The sequence below is a fragment of the Tursiops truncatus genome, chromosome 14 (assembly GCF_011762595.2).
Source record: "Tursiops truncatus isolate mTurTru1 chromosome 14, mTurTru1.mat.Y, whole genome shotgun sequence".
NCBI lineage: Eukaryota > Metazoa > Chordata > Mammalia > Artiodactyla > Delphinidae > Tursiops > Tursiops truncatus.
Genome location: NC_047047.1, coordinates 15,063,484 through 15,071,079, shown reverse-complemented (window position 1 = coordinate 15,071,079; position 7,596 = coordinate 15,063,484).

The following is a 7,596-nucleotide window of genomic DNA, read 5'->3' as shown; positions in this document are numbered from 1 at the left end:
ACAATGGAATGCTACTCAGCCATAAAAAAGAATGAAATAGTGCCATTTGCAGCAACATGGATGAACATAGAGACTATCATACTAAGGGAAGTAAGTCAAAAGGAGAAAGACAAATACCATATGATATCACTTATATGTGGAATCTAAAATATGACACAAATGAACTTATCTCGGAAACAGAAACAGACTCACAGACATAGAGAACAGACTTGTGGTTGCCAAGGGGGAGGAGGTAGGGGAGGGGTGGATTGGGAGTTTGGGATTAGCAGATGAAAAGTATTATATAGAGGATGGATAAACAACAAGGTCTTATTGTATAGCACAAAACACTAGAATCAATATCCTGTGGTAAATCATAATGGAAAAGAATACGGAAAAGAATGTATATATATGTATAACTGAATCACTTTGCTGTACAGCAAAAATTAACACAACATTGCAAATCAACTATATGTCAATAAAATAAATATTTTTAAAAATTAATCCATAACATAGTGTGATTTTTACTCACAGATGGGAGCACCTGTTCATTTATTCATCAAATATTCAATGTGGGCACCTTGTGTGCCAGACACCAGGTCTAAAATGGCAAATGTGGGTGAACAAAGAAAGTTATCTCTACTTTCATCAACCTTGCCGTCTATAGGGAAGATGGACATTAACAGAGCAGCATGCAAATAACTCTAAGCCGAGTGTGTGTGCTCATTTCAAGGGTGGAAACAAGCAGACCGCTTCTCTGAAAGAATTACCAAGGGCAAGGAGGGGTTGAAACCTACCTTAAGAGATCCGAGAAGATAGACCTAAAGAATAGCCGGGAAAGACCACGTCAGGCTACGAATGTGCCTGTGGGCCAGAGGTGCAGAGAGAATAAGATGGGGGTGTCCCAGAGCTGGGAAAGAGGTTGGTGTGTTACAAAACACAGAGGAAGGAGGGCATGGTGGCTGTGAGTGAGGTGGGTGGAGGTGGGAGAGGGAGTAGGTAGACGAGTCCAGGAAATGGTCACACATGTAGGGTCTTTTGAACGGAGGCTTGAAATACATGTTGATCAAAACAGATGTGGTGGAAATCAAAGAGGTTTGCTAATGAGAAGCTCCCCGGGCAGGACCAAGTTTGGTGGGAACTGAAGTTTATGAAAAGAATGCAGGATGGGGAACATAAACTTGCCAGGAGCCCTGGAAGAGCCTTGGAAGGGCAGGGGCAAATAAGAGACGTGAGGCTTAAGCTTGGCTGGTTTTGTGGTAAATCTGTCCACAACCTTGATCCAATTCTGCTTGTCCTGTTGCCTGAAGTCGAAAGGGGGTGTGGGGTGCAGCACGGTGCAGGGGGAGCCTGCCATGCAGCTCCCTAATTAAGACTTACACCCCTTTCTAACCATATGCATTCCCATTCAAGCCAGCATCCCAAAGAAAGCACTAATATCAGGATTCGTTTGCCCATTGAACAAATATGCATGTATTTGCTAGGTTAAGTCTAAAATGTATTAGTTTTCATTGAAAATTATAGAGTACTTAATAGGCTATGAGCATGACCCAAAGAGACATATGTATTTCACATCTAGTGTGTACCAGGTACTATACTAGACTCCAGGGCTACAGCTGTGAATTAGATAGATACACTTGTTCACCTCATGGATTGAGCACCTTAAATTTGCCTTAGCAATTTTCGAGTACGAGAAGGTTTTAGGTCCCCTTAGTAAGTCTAGGCCAGTGACCTGGTCACCACAATTAATGACCTCCCAGAGAGGATGAAGTCCTATAAAAGTAGAACAATCTTGGGCTTCCCTGTTGACACAGTGGTTGAGAGTCCGCCTGCTGATGCAGGGGACACGGGTTCGTGCCCCGGTCCGGGAACATCCCACATGCTGCGGAGCAGCTGGGCCCGTGAGCCATGGCCGCTGAGCCTGCGCATCCGGAGCCTGTGCTCCGCAACGGGAGAGGCTACAACAGTGAGAAGCCCGCGTACCGCCAAAAAAAAAAAAAAGTAGAACAATCTTGAAGACTGCTCAAGAATCCTATAAAAGCAGAACAGTCTCAAAGACTGTTCAGCAATCTCATAGAAAGACTGCCTTGTGAGAGAAATGGTGTGATCTCTAGCATTCTGCTACTTGCTGCATTTTGCAGATAATATATATACACATATTATATAGTTTATTATATATTATAGTTTATTATGTAGTATGTATTATGCATATATATATATTGCTCCTCTGTGTAAGACATCTTAGTACTTAGCAACTATTTAGATTTTGAAGGCAGATAAAGCCTGGTGAGAAAAGAGGGGCAGAATTTCTGCACGTGGGTTTCCAGGTGTGTGATGTTTGTCTTTTCCAGCAGAAGACTAAGAGCAGGATTCGGCTGTGGCATTGAAGGCTGGATTCCCATGGGGTGATCCTGAGTAAGCCACTGCCCTGAAGTAACTCAGGCAATAATGACTCTGAGAGAAAAGGGAAAATATTGGGTCAACACTCATTTTTTTAAAAAATGCTTTTAGAGAGAGACACATCCTCAACTAGTATTATTATCTACTGTGCAAAAATAGTGCTTAGGCTAAATCGAGTTCAAGTTGAAGTTTCAACAGATTGACTTTGGATGTCTCTGACGTGGATGTGGGGTGGAGAGGTTATAGGTTTAAATACCTCTGGCACAGAATTTAGAACATTCAAAATCATCTGCTATTTTCTCTCTTTCCTCCATTTCCTTCCTTCCCAGAGTACAACAGTATCTCAAATAACATCTGTTCAATGACCTCCAAACAGTGCCTGGATCAGAATAACATACTGTAGTTTCACCCACAGTAGTCCTAATCACCACTGTCCCAGTTGGCTGAATTACATTCAACACACTCAAAATTCCTGTTGCTTCCTTCCGGTGTGAATTAACTTTATGGTGCATACTTGTCTAGTACAAGGTAAAAGCCTTTAATAAAATGTCTGGCATGGTCTCTTTTGGAGATCACTCAGACAGGTTTCGGTGTATGAGTCTAGGTGACTGGGGGTCTTGTACCCTTACATGTCACCTCCTTTCTATCAGATACAAGAGAAATGTAAGGTAATTCGGAGTATATTGGGAGCATAAAGAATATAGAAAACCACACCTTAGAGACATCATCAAAATACAGAAGGAAGCAGTTTTGCTGGGGTTTGGCTTTTTTATTTCTGAACTTTGCACATAAAATAATCCCTTTGAGCCTTGCAGAATAGGGTCTTAGAAGTACTTTTTTTTCTCTTGAATATTTATTGAGCACCAAGTAAGTGTGGGGCATGACTGTAGGAGACACACAGAGACATAAAATGCAAGCTCTGCTCTTCAGAATAGACAGTCTGCTCAGGAGGCACAAGATAGAAAAGACTGAAAAAAAAAAAAAAAAAAAAAAGAAGAGGCCCAGCTGAACAGAAAGAGAAGCACAGACAATTTGGGCTCCAGGAAGTCAAATGCCAGCATAGAACCCATGAGATTTGGGGCAGATGGGGGATTGAGAATATTGATGAGAAGGAGGAGCAAGCATTTAGGTTAAAGTGCAGGACAGATTTAACTTACAAGAAGATGGATCTTAGGCAGGCAGGGTGGTCAGAGTGAAACACATGTGGTTTGTCTCAGGGTTCAGACAACGATGGCTCAAGGGCCGCATCCAGCCTGCCATGTGTTTGTAACGCCTGCAAGCTCAGAATGGTTTCTACATTTTTTCATGGTTGAAAACCATCAAAAAATATTTTGTGACACGTGAAAATTATAGGACATTCAAACTTCTGAGCAGACCAAGTTTGACGGGAGCACAGCCATGCCTACTTGTTTAAAATTGTCCCTGGCAGCTTTCTCACTACAGCACCAGAATTAAGTGGTCACCACAGAGAGTTACAACTGGCAAAGCCTAAAATATTTATTATCTGGTTCTTTATGGAGAAAATTGCCACCCCTTGTTTCTCTGACGAGCAATCCCTTGAACAGACCAAAAGGCAGGGGAATTATCGGGGCCCAGATCCTGGTGAGTCTTATTAGGCTTTGGTGTGTCAACGTCACTCTCTTTTTTTTTTTTTCTTTAAATAAATTTTATTTATTTTATTTTTGGCTGTGTTGGGTCTTCGTTGCTACGTGCGGGCTTTTCTCTGGTTGTGGTGAGCAGGGGCTACTCTTCATTGCGGTATGCTGGCTTCTCATTGCTCTGGCTTCTCTTGTTGTGGAGCACGGGCTCTAGGTTCATGGGCTTCAGTAGTTGTGGCATGCAGGCTCAGTAGTTATGGCTCACGGGCTCTAGAGTGCAGGCTCGGTAGTTGTGGTGCATGGGCTTAGTTGCTCCACGGCATGTGGGATCTTCCGGGACCAGGGCTCGAACCCATGTCCCCTGCACTGGCAGAAGGATTCTTAACCACTGAGCCACCAGGGAAGCCCTTCATTCTCTTAATAGGGACTCATTGAAGGTTCTTGAGAAAGAACAGAGAATGGGGAGAGGTGTGAAGATCAAGACAGGGAAACAATTGTGAGTACTTAGTGGAGGTGTGACCAATACAGACATGACCTGGTTCCCTTCTCTGTTCTCCTAAGGACATTTTCACATTCTCCTTCCTCTTAACCCTACCCCACTTTCACTTTCAGCTGATGACCTTATCTACATTTCACTGAGAAATATTAAAAAGGAAGATGAAGCAAACAAACAACAACTCCCTCAACCTCCCCCGTGGAGTCCATTGACCCAGAGTTTTGTCCCCCTTCTGCTACACTGAAAAGATACCTGACCTGCAGTGCCTCCCTGAGGCTTTCAGAATAAGGTGCAAACCCAGACCTTGTAAGCAAGCAGGAACCTATGGGGCCCTTCCTGGGACAGAGTCCTCCACCTGCCTCTTATTTGTAGAAAAAATTTAGCCTCCTAGGCCTTCCCCAATTTCCAAAAAATAAATCAGAGAAATTTAATCAGAGAAGTGAGAACATACAGAAATAAAGGAGAACAGTCCAGCAGGAGAAAATAATAATAGTTTAGCCATTAAACAAAGTCAAGGACCTTTAGTTCCTCCTCAAGGACCATAGATAATGGTCTGAGCCGTGTTCTTTGAGTTGTTTTGCAGATACTGAAACCCCCACCAGGTGGAAGAAGTTAACTGTATGCTGCCCACAAGCATGTAGACCCCAGATGGAAGGAGCCAGAGGTTGATGATCCTGACTCCCAATTATCTCACCACCAATCAATCAGAAGAATGTCCACGAGTTGGTCATGCACCCCACAACCTCCCTCCCTTACCCTATCTTTCAAAACCTTTCCCTGAAAGCCATAGGGGAATTTGGGTCTTTTGAACACTAGCTACCTGGACTCCTTGCTTGGTGCCTGCAATAAAGGCTGCACTTTCCTTCACCACAACTCAGTATCAGTAGATTGGCTCTACTGTATGCAGGCGAGGGGACCCAAGTTTGGTTTGGGAACAACATCAGGCCCTGCTCCTCTATCTATTCCCAAGTCCCATTGGATTGAATAAGCATGACTCACAGGATGCACTCCCAAGATGACTTTAGGAAGTGTCATGGACTGAATGGTACCCCCCCCAAAAAAAAACCAAAGAGCTCAGCAGCCTAGTTCCAGGAATATGTGAATGCTATTTAGAAAAAGGGTCTTGCAGATGTAACTAAGTCTCTTGAGATGAAGAGATCAACCTGGATTATCCGGGGGCCTAAGTCCAATGATAAGTATGTTTATAAGAGACCCAGGGGACACGAGACAGAAGAGGAGAAGATGTGAAGACAGAGGCAGAGATCAGAGCATGCAGCTACAAGCCTAGGAACTCCAAGGAATTCCAACAGTGCCAGAAGCTGGCGAGCTTCCCCCAGAGCCTCCAGAGGGAGAGAAGATATGCCGACCTCTTGATTTCAGACTCTGGCCTCCAGAACCATGAAAGAATAAACTCCTGTTGTTTGATTACCCAGTTTGTGGTAGTTGGTTATGGCAGAAAACTAACAGGGGGCTATTTTTTTTTATCCTGCCCCAATGACTTTTTTGTTCCCAATTAAAAGATTCAGAACCCTAATACTCATTTAAATCACGGAATTGCTTCAGAATTTACTAATTCCAGGTAATAATCAATCATTTCCACTCAGAGGTAAGGCTGCTGACCACTCTGGTCTTCACCATCCCCACCCCCTCCCCCACCAGGCCCAGGGCCTGCTCCAGGCAGGAAGTCCGCTGTCACGGAGGAGGCGGAGTTGGCCTCACCATCCCCATTTTCCTCACTTAACAGCTGCTGTTATAACCCTTCTGGGGTTGGAAGAGGAGAGCAGAAAGGTTCTTACTTGGCCAACACCATCATACACTGACTGTGCACTGTCCAGTGTGGGATGATGTTTGAGGATGACTCTTGTTCCCCAGGGGACTTTTCTGGGCTCAGCATCTCCTCCTCTTCACCCCAACCCTGGAAACCTGTCACCTGCAGGTGCCTTGCTGAAGTGACACAGTCTTCTCTGGATTACTGCTTATTCTTTCTCCAGTTGCTGGGACTCACCAAAGACCAACCAGATCACACAGCAGAGGCCTCCCTACCCACGCCGGTGTCAAAATTAAAGTTCTCGCATAGTGAGTCATCATTAACTCAGCAGCTGAGATGTTTTCCTTTCCAGATCAGAATCCTAATGAGCTAAAAAGTTATTCAAAGATAAAACGCATTGATTGGAGTAAAAGCCAGGAATCCTGACCTCCACACTGTCAGATCAAATTTCTCTCGAATTACAGCATACCTAACCAGGCTTTTGATCTTGTGCAATTCCAGATCTGATAGAGCTGATAACAGATGCCCAGCCTGATAGAGCTTTGATGGAAATCCTGGTAAAGAAAATGATAAGGAACGACAGTTCTTTTCCAGGCTGCAGAGACCACCTTGAACCATCCATCTCAACTGTCTGTAGTCAGCGCATGAGTGAGAAGAGTCAAGCTCTGTGCCACAGAAGCCAAAAACAAGGTTCTAACTGGTGCCCGGCCCTCCAGCTTTCCTCTGTCTCATGGCCATAGATCTTACTCTGACCATGCCCCCTGCCAGGGCAAGCCTATCCCTCTTGTTTGTAAAATTCAGGGGGTGGGCAGTGGATCACAGTGCTAATTGTTTGAATAACTGTTTTCTGTACCTTCAATATCCCTGAAAAAGCTATCTATTCCAAGCACCTCCCATCACCTCTAAACTGCTTGGTGATGACGAGCTCCCATGCCCTCCTTACAACCCTCAAGTGAAAAAGGGGTGACTGATTCTTACTCCTGGGCTGACAGTACCCTGCTCTTCCTCTCAGAAAGAGCCTATCCCTCACCACAGCTTCCTGAAGGGGGTGTGAAGCGTTCAAGAAGAAACCTGTTAAGTCTAAGGAAGAAAAAATAGCAATCTTACACCAACTCTTTCAGAAAATTGAGGAAAAAGGAAAACTTTCCAATTACTGTATAAAGCTGATATTATCCTGATACCAAACCTGGCAAAGACATTACAAGGAAATAAAGGTTTGACAAATATCCTTAACAAAATACCAGCAAAATATTCCAGCAACATGTGGCAAGGGTAAGATCATAACCAAGCGGCATTTGTGAACAGAAATACAAGTTAATGTTTAAAAATCAAACATTTAAATTGACCAAATAAAG